This window comes from Hippopotamus amphibius, chromosome 10 (genome assembly GCF_030028045.1).
Source record: "Hippopotamus amphibius kiboko isolate mHipAmp2 chromosome 10, mHipAmp2.hap2, whole genome shotgun sequence".
NCBI lineage: Eukaryota > Metazoa > Chordata > Mammalia > Artiodactyla > Hippopotamidae > Hippopotamus > Hippopotamus amphibius.
The window spans coordinates 44,219,377-44,240,411 of NC_080195.1; positions in this window are offsets into that span (position 1 = coordinate 44,219,377).

Below are 21,035 nucleotides of genomic sequence, written 5' to 3' on the forward strand. Positions count from 1 at the left end.
ATGTAACCGTCAGCATGGCTGACCAATTATCCCAAGGCATACCTGCATTTCAGAAACTTTGTACCCTTTCTAGAATATCGACAGGTGTGCCATGTATCCATCCTGTGTAATTGGAGAAGCTTCTCCCCCATTTCACAATGTTTTCTCTGTAATTTCCATACCAGATATACGACTGAAATAGTCCTCCTTGAGTTGCCTTAAGGGCCCCGCAACTAATCCAAAGTTAACAAAATGTTTCAAAACACCTGGTCCAATAAGCTCATCAGTCCTTTGAAGAGAATTCTTCTTTCTTCTCCAAAGTGAGAAGAGATCTTAAAAGCAAATCGAGATCCCTTAAAGGCAGGACAGTTCACATACCATGGTATTGAAAGCAGCATTCCAAGTAAACGTGTTCTCTTGGCAGAGGGGAACCCAATCCAGCCTTGAAAAAAACGTATTTTTAATAACAGTATCCATTTCCCGAAGTGGAGTTTCGTTTCAGCCCAATGATGCATCAAATGTTGGTTTTTGGCTCAACACATTTATCCCACCTTCCTACTCTATCCTGAAATGTGTTCCTTTTCATGAGTTTCTTAGCTTTAATTACATATTTCGATTACAATCCTCAAGTCCTTAACACCTTCACTTAGTGAAAACCAAGAAGCAAGCAATTGTCAGCTGGATGCCATACCAGCATTTCTGATTGCAAACGGATGCTTTTGAGACCTTCTGCTAAGTAGGCAAAGGTAGGGAATCTTAGATGTGCCCAGCATCCAATGTTCCAATCCTCTATCCTCTTTGAAATGACCCGGAGAGTCAAGGAATGCTTGCCACTTACCTTGGTGAAGTTTCATGCTCCCCAAATCTAGAGAGGCCATGTAGAAAGACTTCAAGTGTCATCATTTCAACTTATGGTCCTTGCTGTCAAATTGGCAACAGATATAAGGTCTTTTTGGATCTCTAAGAAACCTAGGGACCGCAGAAGGTTTATACTTCAGAATGCAAGAAGCTTAAGGCAGCTTCCATACCAGATATCAGTTCAGTACTAGCTATTTGCCAGATCATCAGGACCTGAAATCCATGGAGGCCAATTCTCTCAAGAGGAGGAAGTATTGAATAGGTAAGTGCTTCCCTTTCAGTGAAATAGAGCTCATTTACACATCAACTCGGCAGTTGATGTCAATTGCCTTAACCCTAAAAGTGGCCCAAATCTGGAGAATGCACCTGAAAGGGGTGCGTTGGGGAAGCACATTTGAGTTTCCCAGAGCCACAACACTTTCACACAAAACAAACGCAAAAGCACATGCAAAAAAGAAACTCTCAGTCCTGAGGACCAAAGCAAGGGGTGAGGATGAGCAACATCCTCAGTGTTTTTGAAGTACGTTCCCTCATTTTAACAACAAAATGACAAACAACATGCAAATTGAAAGATAGGGAATCAGGACCACAGTTGTCATGCCTACTGACCTGGGAAGCAGAAAGAGCCAAAAAGGAAAAAGCAAAGAAATTAGGAAAAGTTCAATTTGCTTCATTAACTTCCACATGTCTCCTGGAAATATGGTCGTTTCCTCAGGGTCACAATGATGAAAACCAAAAGGATTTCACTGAGCAAACTTTCTCTAACTGAATATTTTACATAGACTGGTTTTGGAGATATGAAAACGATTCATTTGATGCCATGTTTCACCAGAATCTGTAGAATATGCTGGCCATGCAATGTAAAAAAAAAAAAATACTTGCTTGTCCCTTAGCGGACTACAAGATGGACTAGAGCTCTGCTGATCACAGCAGGTGTTATCCAATAGCAGAGAGACAAATGCAATGCCAAAAGGTCTCTCAGGATCGCAGTTCCCAGGCACCAGAGGGCAGATTCCTACCCATTGGAAAGGGAATATGTCAACCAATGTTCCACCACAGCTGAAACACAACGCAGGAGGGAACGATACCTAGTGTGATCATATGCAAGCTCCGTTACTGACCAAAGACGTCTCAAGTACTCAATGCAAGTACTGTTTCACACACCTACAGTGTACGAATCACAAACAGGATCCCACAAACCACAGCACAGACTGCCGTGATTAACACCACATTGACACACACAAACACATGAAGAACAAATAAACACTCCAATCACAAAGACAGAAAGCCAGAGAAGGCATTTTGTCAACTTCCACTTCCACTCCCACATGGAGGCCCCCAGTTCTCAAGAGGGAATGGACACAGAGGGGCTCACATCCGCTAAGGGGAGCAGCCCAGTTGGAGTAGACCTATTTCCCAGCCTGTGCAAGCTGGAGCGACTTACCCCCAAATGACATGAACTGTATACCGTTGCTCTGGACATGTCTCCAAGACAAGCAGCCTCGTGCTGTAGGGCAGCCACTGCATATCAGGGAGAATCCCTGCCAGTATCCTGGAGCCAAATGTACTCTGGCATGTGCTGGGAACTATAAATGGCGACGCCCCTGATCGAGATCAATACACCATGGGCACAGACCTCCTGGCTGGCTCGCTATAATTGGTAACCAAAGGCCAGGATGTGTGCGCGAGGCACAGTGAGGCCAAACAACAGCAAAACATTGGACTTTGGAGCCGAGAAATATTTGTTGTTGAGACATTCAAGGAAATGGGTGGCTTATGCTGGGTAATGCCCAACCTTGAAAGCTTTTAGCAAAGCCCTCTTAGAGGTAAGGTGATGGAGGGGTGTGGCTTTTCGTTGAAAACTTCTCCCTGTCCGATCCATTGTTCTTGAGGACAGGTCATAGTCAGGTCTCAATGTTCCTATCAATCTCCAGCAAACAAATGTCACTCCCTGGGTGACAAGAAAGGGCAAGGTCCCAAGGCACAAGACTCACCCTCTGAGGTCCAGACCCACCTAAGAGAAAGGGGTCCCTGGGAGGGGTGGTGGTCCTCCTGCCATGGAGGGTTTGTCCAGGAGCTGGTCTGAGGCCTCCCACCAGTGCCCACGCCTCACAGAGGAGGCAGCTCTGTCTTGGTGGCTCCCTCAGGGCCCGGTCCCAGACCCTTGCTAGCTATCATCACTGAGGGAGCCGGGTGCACATGACCCAACAGGTCTTAATGCTTCTCAGGCCACCCAAACAGTGGCTGTCAGGTACCCCAGACTGTGAGCCATACCCTTAGGGTCACAGTGGCGGTGTGTGGTAGAGGTTCAACACTGCCTCAAGGCCTGGTCTGGGCCAATGCTCATTCATGGCCTTGGCTCTGGAGCCATGCAGGACACACCCCCAGCCTGTTCTCTGGGCCCCCCATCACACCAGCTGGCCCAAGGCCGTGTGAGCAGAAGAATGCTGGGGAAATGGCTGGCACTTGCCTCTTACCTCATGCTCCAGGTCTGAAGGGGCAGCACTCCACTGACTGCTGCCTAGAAAAAGGGCCCCCACTAAAGATGGCTGACAGACAGTGGCTTGCTTGGGGCAGGGGCCCACTACACTGCCCACCAATGGCTGAGCAGGGTGGTCACAGTGGCATTAGTGGTCTCCTGGTAACCATTGCCTGGTAACGGGGCAGTGGGTCACAGTGCACAGCAAGGGCTGCCTGGGAAGGGCTGCATTCAGCTGGATATGGTACAATTCCCCCTTTTCTTTGGTCCTCTGCAACCCTGAGGAGAATATGTGGGTATGATTTGGATAGAGTGGTTAATCATAAACTCCGCAGCGGATCTCTGTTTTAGGGGACTTGCTTTCAACCTCCATTCCTGGTTCATCTTTTCCCAAGTCTTTCAGGGAATGGGGTGACGACCACTCTAGCTACGTGCTGCTGGAGGAAAGCAAAGCCCTACAGTGCATTCTGAGTTGGAAGCAATGCCACGTTGCAAGTCTTGATCCAAGTCTTATATAAACTTGTATAAGGAATCCAGGAGAATAAGCCTGAAAAGCAGCGTGAGGGTGGCACTCTGGGGGAGACGTTCTGGCAGGTAATCCAGACACGCAGAAGCAGAAGGGAAGAAATTGTTGTAAGTTGTTAGGAAGTTGAGGGGAAGAGCTTCCCTTAACGGGAGAACACAGATCAAAATCAGCATTATTGCAAAGCAAATCCATAAACGTTAGTAGCATATGCATCTGTTTACTCAGTTTGTCAAAACTGCATTGGTAAGAGTCTTCTTGAAGTTGAAGCACTTTGGGAAAGCCTCAGCCTAACTATCTGTTAGACACTTAAAGAGGCAAGGTTAAAGATCGGATGACAAGGGGTTGCAAAGGAAGCTTAATCAAGTGGCTCTCATGTAACCGTCAGCATGGCTGACCAATTATCCCAAGGCATACCTGCATTTCAGAAACTTTGTACCCTTTCTAGAATATCGACAGGTGTGCCATGTATCCATCCTGTGTAATTGGAGAAGCTTCTCCCCCATTTCACAATGTTTTCTCTGTAATTTCCATACCAGATATACGACTGAAATAGTCCTCCTTGAGTTGCCTTAAGGGCCCCGCAACTAATCCAAAGTTAACAAAATGTTTCAAAACACCTGGTCCAATAAGCTCATCAGTCCTTTGAAGAGAATTCTTCTTTCTTCTCCAAAGGGAGAAGAGATCTTAAAAGCAAATCGAGATCCCTTAAAGGCAGGACAGTTCACATACCATGGTATTGAAAGCAGCATTCCAAGTAAACGTGTTCTCTTGGCAGAGGGGAACCCAATCCAGCCTTGAAAAAAACGTATTTTTAATAACAGTATCCATTTCCCGAAGTGGAGTTTCGTTTCAGCCCAATGATGCATCAAATGTTGGTTTTTGGCTCAACACATTTATCCCACCTTCCTACTCTATCCTGAAATGTGTTCCTTTTCATGAGTTTCTTAGCTTTAATTACATATTTCGATTACAATCCTCAAGTCCTTAACACCTTCACTTAGTGAAAACCAAGAAGCAAGCAATTGTCAGCTGGATGCCATACCAGCATTTCTGATTGCAAACGGATGCTTTTGAGACCTTCTGCTAAGTAGGCAAAGGTAGGGAATCTTAGATGTGCCCAGCATCCAATGTTCCAATCCTCTATCCTCTTTGAAATGACCCGGAGAGTCAAGGAATGCTTGCCACTTACCTTGGTGAAGTTTCATGCTACCCAAATCTAGAGAGGCCATGTAGAAAGACTTCAAGTGTCATCATTTCAACTTATGGTCCTTGCTGTCAAATTGGCAACAGATATAAGGTCTTTTTGGATCTCTAAGAAACCTAGGGACCGCAGAAGGTTTATACTTCAGAATGCAAGAAGCTGAAGGCAGCTTCCATACCAGATATCAGTTCAGTACTAGCTATTTGCCAGATCATCAGGACCTGAAATCCATGGAGGCCAATTCTCTCAAGAGGAGGAAGTATTGAATAGGTAAGTGCTTCCCTTTCAGTGAAATAGAGCTCATTTACACATCAACTCGGCAGTTGATGTCAATTGCCTTAACCCTAAAAGTGGCCCAAATCTGGAGAATGCACCTGAAAGGGGTGCGTTGGGGAAGCACATTTGAGTTTCCCAGAGCCACAACACTTTCACACAAAACAAACGCAAAAGCACATGCAAAAAAGAAACTCTCAGTCCTGAGGACCAAAGCAAGGGGTGAGCATGAAAAACATCCTCAGTGTTTTTGAAGTACGTTCCCTCATTTTAACAACAAAATGACAAACAACATGCAAATTGAAAGATAGGGAATCAGGACCACAGTTGTCATGCCTACTGACCTGGGAAGCAGAAAGAGCCAAAAAGGAAAAAGCAAAGAAATTAGGAAAAGTTCAATTTGCTTCATTAACTTCCACATGTCTCCTGGAAATATGGTCGTTTCCTCAGGGTCACAATGATGAAAACCAAAAGGATTTCACTGAGCAAACTTTCTCTAACTGAATATTTTACATAGACTGGTTTTGGAGATATGAAAACGATTCATTTGATGCCATGTTTCACCAGAATCTGTAGAATATGCTGGCCATGCAATGTAAAAAAAAAAAAAATACTTGCTTGTCCCTTAGCGGACTACAAGATGGACTAGAGCTCTGCTGATCACAGCAGGTGTTATCCAATAGCAGAGAGACAAATGCAATGCCAAAAGGTCTCTCAGGATCGCAGTTCCCAGGCACCAGAGGGCAGATTCCTACCCATTGGAAAGGGAATATGTCAACCAATGTTGCACCACAGCTGAAACACAACGCAGGAGGGAACGATACCTAGTGTGATCATATGCAAGCTCCGTTACTGACCAAAGACGTCTCAAGTACTCAATGCAACTGCTGTTTCACACACCTACAATGTACCAATCACAAACAGGATCCCACAAACCACAGCACAGACTGCCGTGATTAACACCACATTGACACACACAAACACATGAAGAACAAATAAACACTCCGATCACAAAGACAGAAAGCCAGAGAAGGCATTTTGTCAACTTCCACTTCCACTCCCACATGGAGGCCCCCAGTTCTCAAGAGGGAATGGACTCAGAGGGGCTCACATCCGCTAAGGGGAGCAGCCCAGTTGGAGTAGACCTATTTCCCAGCCTGTGCAAGCTGGAGCGACTTACCCCCAAATGACATGAACTGTATACCGTTGCTCTGGACATGTCTCCAAGACAAGCAGCCTCGTGCTGTAGGGCAGCCACTGCCTATCAGGGAGAATCCCTGCCAGTATCCTGGAGCCAAATGTACTCTGGCATGTGCTGGGAACTATAAATGGCGACGCCCCTGATCGAGATCAATACACCATGGGCACAGACCTCCTGGCTGGCTCGCTATAATTGGTAACCAAAGGCCAGGATGTGTGCGCGAGGCACAGTGAGGCCAAACAACAGCAAAACATTGGACTTTGGAGCCGAGAAATATTTGTTGTTGAGACATTCAAGGAAATGGGTGGCTTATGCTGGGTAATCCCCAACCTTGAAAGCTTTAAGCAAAGCCCTCTTAGTGGTAAGGTGATGGAGGGGTGTGGCTGTTCATTGAAAACTTCTCCCTGTCCGATCCATTGCTCTTGAGGACAAGTCATAGTGAGGTCTCAATGTTCCTATCAATCTCCAGCAAACAAATGTCACTCTCTGGGTGACAAGAAAGGGCAAGGTCCCAAGGCACAAGACTCACCCTCTGAGGTCCAGACCCACCTAAGAGAAAGGGGTCCCTGGGAGGGGTGGTGGTCCTCCTGCCATGGAGGGTTTGTCCAGGAGCTGGTCTGGGTCCTCCCACCCGTGCCCATGCCTCACAGAGGAGGCAGCTCTGCCTTGGTGGCTCCCTCAGGGCCAGGTCCAAGACCCTTGCTAGCTGTCATCACTGAGGGAGCCGGGTGCACATGCCCCAACAGGTCTTAATGCTCCTCAGGCCACCCAAACAGTGGCGGTCAGGTACCCCAGACTGTAAGCCATACCCTTAGGGTCACAGTGGCGGTGTGTGGTAGAGGTTCAACACTGCCTCAAGGCCTGGTCTGGGCCAGTGGGCATTCATGGCCTTGGCTCTGGAGCCCTGCAGGACACACCCCCAGCCTGTTCTCTGGGGCCCCCATCACACCAGCTGGCCCAAGGCCGTGTGAGCAGAAGAATGCTGGGGAGAAGGCTGGCACTTGCCTCTTACCTCACGCTCCAGGTCTGAAGGGGCAGCACTCCACTGACTGCTGCCTAAAAAAGGGCCCCCACTAAAGATGGCTGACAGACAGTGGCTTGCTTGGGGCAGGGGCACACTACACTGCCCACCAATGGCTGAGCAGGGTGGTCACAGTGGCATTAGTGGTCTCCTGGTAACCATTGCCTGGTAACGGGGCAGTGGGTCACAGTGCACAGCAAGGGCTGCCTGGGAAGGGCTGCATTCAGCTGGATATGGTACAATTCCCCCTTTTCTTTGGTCCTCTGCAACCCTGAGGAGAATATGTGGGTATGATTTGGATAGAGTGGTTAATCATAAACTCCGCAGCGGATCTCTGTTTTAGGGGACTTGCTTTCAACCTCCATTCCTGGTTCATCTTTTCCCAAGTCTTTCAGGGAATGGGGTGACGACCACTCTAGCTACGTGCTGCTGGAGGAAAGCAAAGCCCTACAGTGCATTCTGAGTTGGAAGCAATGCCACGTTGCAAGTCTTGATCCAAGTCTTATATAAACTTGTATAAGGAATCCAGGAGAATAAGCCTGAAAAGCAGCGTGAGGGTGGCACTCTGGGGGAGACGTTCTGGCAGGTAATCCAGACACGCAGAAGCAGAAGGGAAGAAATTGTTGTAAGTTGTTAGGAAGTTGAGGGGAAGAGCTTCCCTTAACGGGAGAACACAGATCAAAATCAGCATTATTGCAAAGCAAATCCATAAACGTTAGTAGCATATGCATCTGTTTACTCAGTTTGTCAAAACTGCATTGGTAAGAGTCTTCTTGAAGTTGAAGCACTTTGGGAAAGCCTCAGCCTAACTATCTGTTAGACACTTAAAGAGGCAAGGTTAAAGATCGGATGACAAGGGGTTGCAAAGGAAGCTTAATCAAGTGGCTCTCATGTAACCGTCAGCATGGCTGACCAATTATCCCAAGGCATACCTGCATTTCAGAAACTTTGTACCCTTTCTAGAATATCGACAGGTGTGCCATGTATCCATCCTGTGTAATTGGAGAAGCTTCTCCCCCATTTCACAATGTTTTCTCTGTAATTTCCATACCAGATATACGACTGAAATAGTCCTCCTTGAGTTGCCTTAAGGGCCCCGCAACTAATCCAAAGTTAACAAAATGTTTCAAAACACCTGGTCCAATAAGCTCATCAGTCCTTTGAAGAGAATTCTTCTTTCTTCTCCAAAGTGAGAAGAGATCTTAAAAGCAAATCGAGATCCCTTAAAGGCAGGACAGTTCACATACCATGGTATTGAAAGCAGCATTCCAAGTAAACGTGTTCTCTTGGCAGAGGGGAACCCAATCCAGCCTTGAAAAAAACGTATTTTTAATAACAGTATCCATTTCCCGAAGTGGAGTTTCGTTTCAGCCCAATGATGCATCAAATGTTGGTTTTTGGCTCAACACATTTATCCCACCTTCCTACTCTATCCTGAAATGTGTTCCTTTTCATGAGTTTCTTAGCTTTAATTACATATTTCGATTACAATCCTCAAGTCCTTAACACCTTCACTTAGTGAAAACCAAGAAGCAAGCAATTGTCAGCTGGATGCCATACCAGCATTTCTGATTGCAAACGGATGCTTTTGAGACCTTCTGCTAAGTAGGCAAAGGTAGGGAATCTTAGATGTGCCCAGCATCCAATGTTCCAATCCTCTATCCTCTTTGAAATGACCCGGAGAGTCAAGGAATGCTTGCCACTTACCTTGGTGAAGTTTCATGCTACCCAAATCTAGAGAGGCCATGTAGAAAGACTTCAAGTGTCATCATTTCAACTTATGGTCCTTGCTGTCAAATTGGCAACAGATATAAGGTCTTTTTGGATCTCTAAGAAACCTAGGGACCGCAGAAGGTTTATACTTCAGAATGCAAGAAGCTGAAGGCAGCTTCCATACCAGATATCAGTTCAGTACTAGCTATTTGCCAGATCATCAGGACCTGAAATCCATGGAGGCCAATTCTCTCAAGAGGAGGAAGTATTGAATAGGTAAGTGCTTCCCTTTCAGTGAAATAGAGCTCATTTACACATCAACTCGGCAGTTGATGTCAATTGCCTTAACCCTAAAAGTGGCCCAAATCTGGAGAATGCACCTGAAAGGGGTGCGTTGGGGAAGCACATTTGAGTTTCCCAGAGCCACAACACTTTCACACAAAACAAACGCAAAAGCACATGCAAAAAAGAAACTCTCAGTCCTGAGGACCAAAGCAAGGGGTGAGCATGAAAAACATCCTCAGTGTTTTTGAAGTACGTTCCCTCATTTTAACAACAAAATGACAAACAACATGCAATTTGAAAGATAGGGAATCAGGACCACAGTTGTCATGCCTACTGACCTGGGAAGCAGAAAGAGCCAAAAAGGAAAAAGCAAAGAAATTAGGAAAAGTTCAGTTTGCTTCATTAACTTCCACATGTCTCCTGGAAATATGGTCGTTTCCTCAGGGTCACAATGATGAAAACCAAAAGGATTTCACTGAGCAAACTTTCTCTAACTGAATATTTTACATAGACTGGTTTTGGAGATATGAAAACGATTCATTTGATGCCATGTTTCACCAGAATCTGTAGAATATGCTGGCCATGCAATGTAAAAAAAAAAAAAAAAATACTTGCTTGTCCCTTAGCGGACTACAAGATGGACTAGAGCTCTGCTGATCACAGCAGGTGTTATCCAATAGCAGAGAGACAAATGCAATGCCAAAAGGTCTCTCAGGATCGCAGTTCCCAGGCACCAGAGGGCAGATTCCTACCCATTGGAAAGGGAATATGTCAACCAATGTTGCACCACAGCTGAAACACAACGCAGGAGGGAACGATACCTAGTGTGATCATATGCAAGCTCCGTTACTGACCAAAGACGTCTCAAGTACTCAATGCAAGTGCTGTTTCACACACCTACAATGTACCAATCACAAACAGGATCCCACAAACCACAGCACAGACTGCCGTGATTAACACCACATTGACACACACAAACACATGAAGAACAAATAAACACTCCGATCACAAAGACAGAAAGCCAGAGAAGGCATTTTGTCAACTTCCACTTCCACTCCCACATGGAGGCCCCCAGTTCTCAAGAGGGAATGGACTCAGAGGGGCTCACATCCGCTAAGGGGAGCAGCCCAGTTGGAGTAGACCTATTTCCCAGCCTGTGCAAGCTGGAGCGACTTACCCCCAAATGACATGAACTGTATACCGTTGCTCTGGACATGTCTCCAAGACAAGCAGCCTCGTGCTGTAGGGCAGCCACTGCATATCAGGGAGAATCCCTGCCAGTATCCTGGAGCCAAATGTACTCTGGCATGTGCTGGGAACTATAAATGGCAACGCCCCTGATCGAGATCAATACACCATGGGCACAGACCTCCTGGCTGGCTCGCTATAATTGGTAACCAAAGGCCAGGATGTGTGCGCGAGGCACAGTGAGGCCAAACAACAGCAAAACATTGGACTTTGGAGCCGAGAAATATTTGTTGTTGAGACATTCAAGGAAATGGGTGGCTTATGCTGGGTAATGCCCAACCTTGAAAGCTTTTAGCAAAGCCCTCTTAGAGGTAAGGTGATGGAGGGGTGTGGCTTTTCGTTGAAAACTTCTCCCTGTCCGATCCATTGTTCTTGAGGACAGGTCATAGTCAGGTCTCAATGTTCCTATCAATCTCCAGCCAACAAATGTCACTCTCTGGGTGACAAGAAAGGGCAAGGTCCCAAGGCACAAGACTCACCCTCTGAGGTCCAGACCCACCTAAGAGAAAGGGGTCCCTGGGAGGGGTGGTGGTCCTCCTGCCATGGAGGGTTTGTCCAGGAGCTGGTCTGAGGCCTCCCACCAGTGCCCACGCCTCACAGAGGAGGCAGCTCTGTCTTGGTGGCTCCCTCAGGGCCCGGTCCCAGACCCTTGCTAGCTCTCATCACTGAGGGAGCCGGGTGCACATGACCCAACAGGTCTTAATGCTTCTCAGGCCACCCAAACAGTGGCTGTCAGGTACACCAGACTGTGAGCCATACCCTTAGGGTCACAGTGGAGGTGTGTGGTAGAGGTTCAACACTGCCTCAAGGCCTGGTCTGGGCCAATGGTCATTCATGGCCTTGGCTCTGGAGCCCTGCAGGACACACCCCCAGCCTGTTCTCTGGGCCCCCCATCACACCAGCTGGCCCAAGGCCGTGTGAGCAGAAGAATGCTGGGGAGAAGGCTGGCACTTGCCTCTTACCTCATGCTCCAGGTCTGAAGGGGCAGCACTCCACTGACTGCTGCCTAGAAAAAGGGCCCCCACTAAAGATGGCTGACAGACAGTGGCTTGCTTGGGGCAGGGGCCCACTACACTGCCCACCAATGGCTGAGCAGGGTGGTCACAGTGGCATTAGTGGTCTCCTGGTAACCATTGCCTGGTAACGGGGCAGTGGGTCACAGTGCACAGCAAGGGCTGCCTGGGAAGGGCTGCATTCAGCTGGATATGGTACAATTCCCCCTTTTCTTTGGTCCTCTGCAACCCTGAGGAGAATATGTGGGTATGATTTGGATAGAGTGGTTAATCATAAACTCCGCAGCGGATCTCTGTTTTAGGGGACTTGCTTTCAACCTCCATTCCTGGTTCATCTTTTCCCAAGTCTTTCAGGGAATGGGGTGACGACCACTCTAGCTACGTGCTGCTGGAGGAAAGCAAAGCCCTACAGTGCATTCTGAGTTGGAAGCAATGCCACGTTGCAAGTCTTGATCCAAGTCTTATATAAACTTGTATAAGGAATCCAGGAGAATAAGCCTGAAAAGCAGCGTGAGGGTGGCACTCTGGGGGAGACGTTCTGGCAGGTAATCCAGACACGCAGAAGCAGAAGGGAAGAAATTGTTGTAAGTTGTTAGGAAGTTGAGGGGAAGAGTTTCCCTTAACGGGAGAACACAGATCAAAATCAGCATTATTGCAAAGCAAATCCATAAACGTTAGTAGCATATGCATCTGTTTACTCAGTTTGTCAAAACTGCATTGGTAAGAGTCTTCTTGAAGTTGAAGCACTTTGGGAAAGCCTCAGCCTAACTATCTGTTAGACACTTAAAGAGGCAAGGTTAAAGATCGGATGACAAGGGGTTGCAAAGGAAGCTTAATCAAGTGGCTCTCATGTAACCGTCAGCATGGCTGACCGATTATCCCAAGGCATACCTGCATTTCAGAAACTTTGTACCCTTTCTAGAATATCGACAGGTGTGCCATGTATCCATCCTGTGTAATTGGAGAAGCTTCTCCCCCATTTCACAATGTTTTCTCTGTAATTTCCATACCAGATATACGACTGAAATAGTCCTCCTTGAGTTGCCTTAAGGGCCCCGCAACTAATCCAAAGTTCACAAACTATTTCAAAACACCTGGTCCAATAAGCTCATCAGTCGTTTGAAGAGAATTCTTCTTTCTTCTCCAAAGTGAGAAGAGATCTTAAAAGCAAATCGAGATCCCTTAAAGGCAGGACAGTTCACATACCATGGTATTGAAAGCAGCATTCCAAGTAAACGTGTTCTCTTGGCAGAGGGGAACCCAATCCAGCCTTGAAAAAAACGTATTTTTAATAACAGTATCCATTTCCCGAAGTGGAGTTTCGTTTCAGCCCAGTGATGCATCAAATGTTGGTTTTTGGCTCAACACATTTATCCCACCTTCCTACTCTATCCTGAAATGTGTTCCTTTTCATGAGTTTCTTAGCTTTAATTACATATTTCGATTACAATCCTCAAGTCCTTAACACCTTCACTTAGTGAAAACCAAGAAGCAAGCAATTGTCAGCTGGATGCCATACCAGCATTTCTGATTGCAAACGGATGCTTTTGAGACCTTCTGCTAAGTAGGCAAAGGTAGGGAATCTTAGATGTGCCCAGCATCCAATGTTCCAATCCTCTATCCTCTTTGAAATGACCCGGAGAGTCAAGGAATGCTTGCCAATTACCTTGGTGAAGTTTCATGCTACCCAAATCTAGAGAGGCCATTTAGAAAGATTTCAAGTGTCATCATTTCAACTTATGGTCCTTGCTGTCAAATTGGCAACAGATATAAGGTCTTTTTGGATCTCTAAGAAACCTAGGGACCGCAGAAGGTTTACACTTCAGAATGCAAGAAGCTTAAGGAAGCTTCCATACCAGATATCAGTTCAGTACTAGCTATTTGCCAGATCATCAGGACCTGAAATCCATGGAGGCCAATTCTCTCAAGAGGAGGAAGTATAGAATAGGTAAGTGCTTCCCTTTCAGTGAAATAGAGCTCATTTACACATCAACTCGGCAGTTGATGTCAATTGCCTTATCCCTAAAAGTGGCCCAAATCTGGAGAATGCACCTGAAAGGGGTGCGTTGGGGTAGCACATTTGAGTTTCCCAGAGCCACAACACTTTCACACAAAACAAACGCAAAAGTACATGCAAAAAAGAAACTCTCAGTCCGGAGGACCAAAGCAAAGGGTGAGGATGAGCAACATCCTCAGTGTTTTTGAAGTACGTTCCCTCATTTTAACAACAAAACGACAAACAACATGCAAATTGAAAGATAGGGAATCAGGACCACAGTTGTCATGCCTACTGACCTGGGAAGCAGAAAGAGCCAAAAAGTAAAGAGCAAAGAAATTAGGAAAAGTTCAATTTGCTTCATGAACTTCCACATGTCTCCTGGAAATATGCTCGTTTTCTCAGGGTCACAATGATGAAAACCAAAAGGATTTCACTGAGCAAACTTTCTCTAACTGAATATTTTACATAGACTGCTTTTGGAGATATGAAAATGATTCATTTGATGCCATGTTTCACCAGAATCTGTAGAATATGCTGGCCATGCAATGTAAAAAAAAAAAAATACTTGCTTGTCCCTTAGCGGACTACAAGATGGACTAGAGCTCTGCTGATCACAGCAGGTGTTATCCAATAGCAGAGAGACAAATGCAATGCCAAAAGGTCTCTCAGGATCGCAGTTCCCATGCACCAAAGGGCAGATTCCTACCCATTGGAAAGGGCATATGTCAACCAATGTTCCACCACAGCTGAAACACAACGCAGGAGGGAACGATACCTAGTGTGATCATATGCAAGCTCCGTTACTGACCAAAGACGTCTCAAGTACTCAATGCAACTGCTGTTTCACACACCTACAATGTACCAATCACAAACAGGATCCCACAAACCAAAGCACAGACTGCCGTGATTAACACCACATTGACACACACAAACACATGAAGAACAAATAAACACTCCAATCACAAAGACAGAAAGCCAGAGAAGGCATTTTGTCAACTTCCACTTCCACTCCCACATGGAGGCCCCCAGTTCTCAAGAGGGAATGGACTCAGAGGGGCTCACATCCGCTAAGGGGAGCAGCCCAGTTGGAGTAGACCTATTTCCCAGCCTGTGCAAGCTGGAGCGACTTACCCCCAAATGGCATGAACTGTATACCGTTGCTCTGGACATGTGTCCAAGACAAGCAGCCTCGTGCTGTAGGGCAGCCCCTGCCTATCAGGGAGAATCCCTGCCAGTATCCTGGAGCCAAATGTACTCTGGCATGTGCTGGGAACTATAAATGGCGACGACCCTGATCGAGATCAACACACCATGGGCACACACCTCCTGGCTGGCTCGCTATAATTGGTAACCAAAGGCCAGGATGTGTGCCCGACGCACAGTGAGGCCAAGCAACAGCAAAACATTGGACTTTGGAGCCGAGAAGTATTTGTTGTTGAGACATTCAAGGAAATGGGTGGCTTATGCCGGGTAATCCCCAACCTTGAAAGCTTTTAGCAAAGCCCTCTTAGAGGTAAGGTGATGGAGGGGTGTGGCTGTTCATTGAAAACTTCTCCCTGTCAGATCCTTTGTTCTTGAGGACAGGTCATAGTCAGGTCTCAATGTTCCTATCAATCTCCAGCAAACAAAGGTCACTCTCTGGGTGATAAGAAAGGGCAAGTTCCCAAGGCACAAGACTCACCCTCTGAGGTCCAGACCCACCTAAGAGAAAGGGGTCCCTGGGAGGGGTGGTGGTCCTCCTGCCATGGAGGGTTTGTCCAGGAGCTGGTCTGGGTCCTCCCACCCGTGCCCATGCCTCACAGAGGAGGCAGCTCTGCCTTGGTGGCTCCCTCAGGGCCAGGTCCAAGACCCTTGCTAGCTGTCATCACTGAGGGAGCCGGGTGCACATGACCCAACAGGTCTTAATGCTCCTCAGGCCACCCAAACAGTGGCGGTCAGGTACCCCAGACTGTAAGCCATACCCTTAGGGTCACAGTGGCGGTGTGTGGTAGAGGTTCAACACTGCCTCAAGGCCTGGTCTGGGCTAGTGGGCATTCATGGCCTTGGCTCTGGAGCCCTGCAGGACACACCCCCAGCCTGTTCTCTGGGCCCCCCATCACACCAGCAGGCCCAAGGCCGTGTGAGCAGAAGAATGCTGGGGAGAAGGCTGGCACTTGCCTCTTACCTCACGCTCCAGGTCTGAAGGGGCAGCACTCCACTGACTGCTGCCTAACAAAGGGCCCCCACTAAAGATGGCTGACAGACAGTGGCTTGCTTGGGGCAGGGGCACACTACACTGCCCACCAATGGCTGAGCAGGGTGGTCACAGTGGCATTAGTGGTCTCCTGGTAACCATTGCCTGGTAACGGGGCAGTGGGTCACAGTGCACAGCAAGGGCTGCCTGGGAAGGGCTGCATTCAGCTGGCTATGGTACAATTCCCCCTTTTCTTTGGTCCTCTGCAACCCTGAGGAGAATATGTGGGTATGATTTGGATAGAGTGGTTAATCATAAACTCAGCAGCGGATCTCTGTTTTAGGGGACTTGCTTGCAACCTCCATTCCTGGTTCATCTTTTCCCAAGTCTTTCAGGGAATGGGGTGACCACCACTCTAGCTACGTCCTGCTGCAGGAAAGCAAAGCCCTACAGTGCATTCTGAGTTGGAAGCATTGCCACGTTGCAAGTCTTGATCCCAGTCTTATATAAACTTGTATACGGAATCCAGGAGAATAAGCCTGAAAAGCAGCGTGAGGGTGGCACTCTGGGGGAGACGTTCTGGCAGGTAATCCAGACACACAGAAGCAGAAGGGAAGAAATTGTTGTAAGTTGTTAGGAAGTTGAGGGGAAGAGCTTCCCTTAACGGGAGAACACAGATCAAAATCAGCATTATTGCAAAGCAAATCCATAAACGTTAGTAGCATATGCATCTGTTTACTCAGTTTGTCAAAACTGCATTGGTAAGAGTCTTCTTGAAGTTGAAGCACTTTGGGAAAGCCTCAGCCTAACTATCTGTTAGACACTTAAAGAGGCAAGGTTAAAGATCGCATGACAAGGGGTTGCGAAGGAAGCTTAATCAAGTGGCTCTCATGTAACCGTCAGCATGGCTGACCAATTATCCCAAGGCATACCTGCATTTCAGAAACTTTGTACCCTTTCTAGAATATCGACAGGTGTGCCATGTATCCATCCTGTGTAATTGGAGAAGCTTCTCCCCCATTTCACAATGTTTTCTCTGTAATTTCCATACCAGATATACGACTGAAATAGTCCTCCTTGAGTTGCCTTAAGGGCCCCGCAACTAATCCAAAGTTAACAAACTATTTCAAAACACCTGGTCCAATAAGCTCATCAGTCCTTTGAAGAGAATTCTTCTTTCTTCTCCAAAGTGAGAAGAGATCTTAAAAGCAAATCGAGATCCCTTAAAGGCAGGACAGTTCACATACCATGGTATTGAAAGCAGCATTGCAAGTAAACGTGTTCTCTTGGCAGAGGGGAACCCAATCCAGCCTTGAAAAAAACGTATTTTTAATAACAGTATCCATTTCCCGAAGTGGAGTTTCGTTTCAGCCCAATGATGCATCAAATGTTGGTTTTTGGCTCAACACATTTATCCCACCTTCCTACTCTATCCTGAAATGTGTTCCTTTTCATGAGTTTCTTAGCTTTAATTACATATTTCGATTACAATCCTCAAGTCCTTAACACCTTCACTTAGTGAAAACCAAGAAGCAAGCAATTGTCAGCTGGATGCCATACCAGCATTTCTGATTGCAAACGGATGCTTTTGAGACCTTCTGCTAAGTAGGCAAAGGTAGGGAATCTTAGATGTGCCCAGCATCCAATGTTCCAATCCTCTATCCTCTTTGAAATGACCCGGAGAGTCAAGGAATGCTTGCCACTTACCTTGGTGAAGTTTCATGCTACCCAAATCTAGAGAGGCCATGTAGAAAGACTTCAAGTGTCATCATTTCAACTTATGGTCCTTGCTGTCAAATTGGCAACAGATATAAGGTCTCCTTGGATCTCTAAGAAACCTAGGGACCGCAGAAGGTTTATACTTCAGAATGCAAGAAGCTTAAGGCAGCTCCCATACCAGATATCAGTTCAGTACTAGCTATTTGCCAGATGATCAGGACCTGAAATCCATGGAGGCCAATTCTCTCCAGAGGAGGAAGTATTGAATTGGTAAGTGCTTCCCTTTCAGTGAAATAGAGCTCATTTACACATCAACTCGGCAGTTGATGTCAATTGCCTAATCCCTAAAAGTGGCCCAAATCTGGAGAATGCACCTGAAAGGGGTGCGTTGGGGAAGCACATTTGAGTTTCCCAGAGCCACAACACTTTCACACAAAACAAACGCAAAAGTACATGCAAAAAAGAAACTCTCAGTCCTGAGGACCAAAGCAAAGGGTGAGGATGAACAGCATCCTCGGTGTTTTCGAACTACGTTCCCTCATTTTAACAACAAAACGACAAACAACATGCAAATTGAAAGATAGGGAATCAGGACCACAGTTGTCATGCCTACTGACCTGGGAAGCAGAAAGAGCCAAAAAAGAAAAAGCAAAGAAATTAGGAAAAGTTCAATTTGCTTCATTAACTTCCACATGTCTCCTGGAAATATGCTCGTTTTCTCAGGGTCACAATGATGAAAACCAAAAGGATTTCACTGAGCAAACTTTCTCTAACTGAATATTTTACGTAGGCTGGTTTTGGAGGTATAAAAATGATTCATTTGATGCCATGTTTCACCAGAATCTGTAGAATATGCTGGCCATGCAATGTAAAAAAAAAAAAAAAGAATACTTGCTTGTACCTTAGCGGACTACAAGATGGACTAGAGCTCTGCTGATCACAGCAGGTGTTATCCAATAGCAGAGAGACAAATGCAATGCCAAAAGGTCTCTCAGGATCGCAGTTCCCATGCACCAAAGGGCAGATTCCTACCCATTGGAAAGGGCATATGTCAACCAATGTTCCACCACAGCTGAAACACAACGCAGGAGGGAACGATACCTAGTGTGATCATATGCAAGCTCCGTTACTGACCAAAGACGTCTCAAGTACTCAATGCAACTGCTGTTTCACACACCTACAATGTACCAATCACAAACAGGATCCCACAAACCAAAGCACAGACTGCCGTGATTAACACCACATTGACACACACAAACACATGAAGAACAAATAAACACTCCAATCACAAAGACAGAAAGCCAGAGAAGGCATTTTGTCAACTTCCACTTCCACTCCCACATGGAGGCCCCCAGTTCTCAAGAGGGAATGGACTCAGAGGGGCTCACATCCGCTAAGGGGAGCAGCCCAGTTGGAGTAGACCTATTTCCCAGCCTGTGCAAGCTGGAGCGACTTACCCCCAAATGGCATGAACTGTATACCGTTGCTCTGGACATGTCTCCAAGACAAGCAGCCTCGTGCTGTAGGGCAGCCCCTGCCTATCAGGGAGAATCCCTGCCAGTATCCTGGAGCCAAATGTACTCTGGCATGTGCTGGGAACTATAAATGGCGACGACCCTGATCGAGATCAACACACCATGGGCACACACCTCCTGGCTGGCTCGCTATAATTGGTAACCAAAGGCCAGGATGTGTGCCCGACGCACAGTGAGGCCAAGCAACAGCAAAACATTGGACTTTGGAGCCGAGAAGTATTTGTTGTTGAGACATTCAAGGAAATGGGTGGCTTATGCCGGGTAATCCCCAACCTTGAAAGCTTTTAGCAAAGCCCTCTTAGAGGTAAGGTGATGGAGGGGTGTGGCTGTTCATTGAAAACTTCTCCCTGTCAGATCCTTTGTTCTTGAGGACAGGTCATAGTCAGGTCTCAATGTTCCTATCAATCTCCAGCAAACAAAGGTCACTCTCTGGGTGATAAGAAAGGGCAAGTTCCCAAGGCACAAGACTCACCCTCTGAGGTCCAGACCCACCTAAGAGAAAGGGGTCCCTGGGAGGGGTGGTGGTCCTCCTGCCATGGAGGGTTTGTCCAGGAGCTGGTCTGGGTCCTCCCACCCGTGCCCATGCCTCACAGAGGAGGCAGCTCTGCCTTGGTGGCTCCCTCAGGGCCAGGTCCAAGACCCTTGCTAGCTGTCATCACTGAGGGAGCCGGGTGCACATGACCCAACAGGTCTTAATGCTCCTCAGGCCACCCAAACAGTGGCGGTCAGGTACCCCAGACTGTAAGCCATACCCTTAGGGTCACAGTGGCGGTGTGTGGTAGAGGTTCAACACTGCCTCAAGGCCTGGTCTGGGCTAGTGGGCATTCATGGCCTTGGCTCTGGAGCCCTGCAGGACACACCCCCAGCCTGTTCTCTGGGCCCCCCATCACACCAGCAGGCCCAAGGCCGTGTGAGCAGAAGAATGCTGGGGAGAAGGCTGGCACTTGCCTCTTACCTCACGCTCCAGGTCTGAAGGGGCAGCACTCCACTGACTGCTGCCTAACAAAGGGCCCCCACTAAAGATGGCTGACAGACAGTGGCTTGCTTGGGGCAGGGGCACACTACACTGCCCACCAATGGCTGAGCAGGGTGGTCACAGTGGCATTAGTGGTCTCCTGGTAACCATTGCCTGGTAACGGGGCAGTGGGTCACAGTGCACAGCAAGGGCTGCCTGGGAAGGGCTGCATTCAGCTGGCTATGGTACAATTCCCCCTTTTCTTTGGTCCTCTGCAACCCTGAGGAGAATATGTGGGTATGATTTGGATAGAGTGGTTAATCATAAACTCAGCAGCGGATCTCTGTTTTAGGGGACTTGCTTGCAACCTCCATTCCTGGTTCATCTTTTCCCAAGTCTTTCAGGGAATGGGGTGACGACCACTCTAGCTACGTCCTGCTGCAGGAAAGCAAAGCCCTACAGTGCATTCTGAGTTGGAAGCATTGCCACGTTGCAAGTCTTGATCCCAGTCTTATATAAACTTGTATACGGAATCCAGGAGAATAAGCCTGAAAAGCAGCGTGAGGGTGGCACTCTGGGGGAGACGTTCTGGCAGGTAATCCAGACACACAGAAGCAGAAGGGAAGAAATTGTTGTAAGTTGTTAGGAAGTTGAGGGGAAGAGCTTCCCTTAACGGGAGAACACAGATCAAAATCAGCATTATTGCAAAGCAAATCCATAAACGTTAGTAGCATATGCATCTGTTTACTCAGTTTGTCAAAACTGCATTGGTAAGAGTCTTCTTGAAGTTGAAGCACTTTGGGAAAGCCTCAGCCTAACTATCTGTTAGACACTTAAAGAGGCAAGGTTAAAGATCG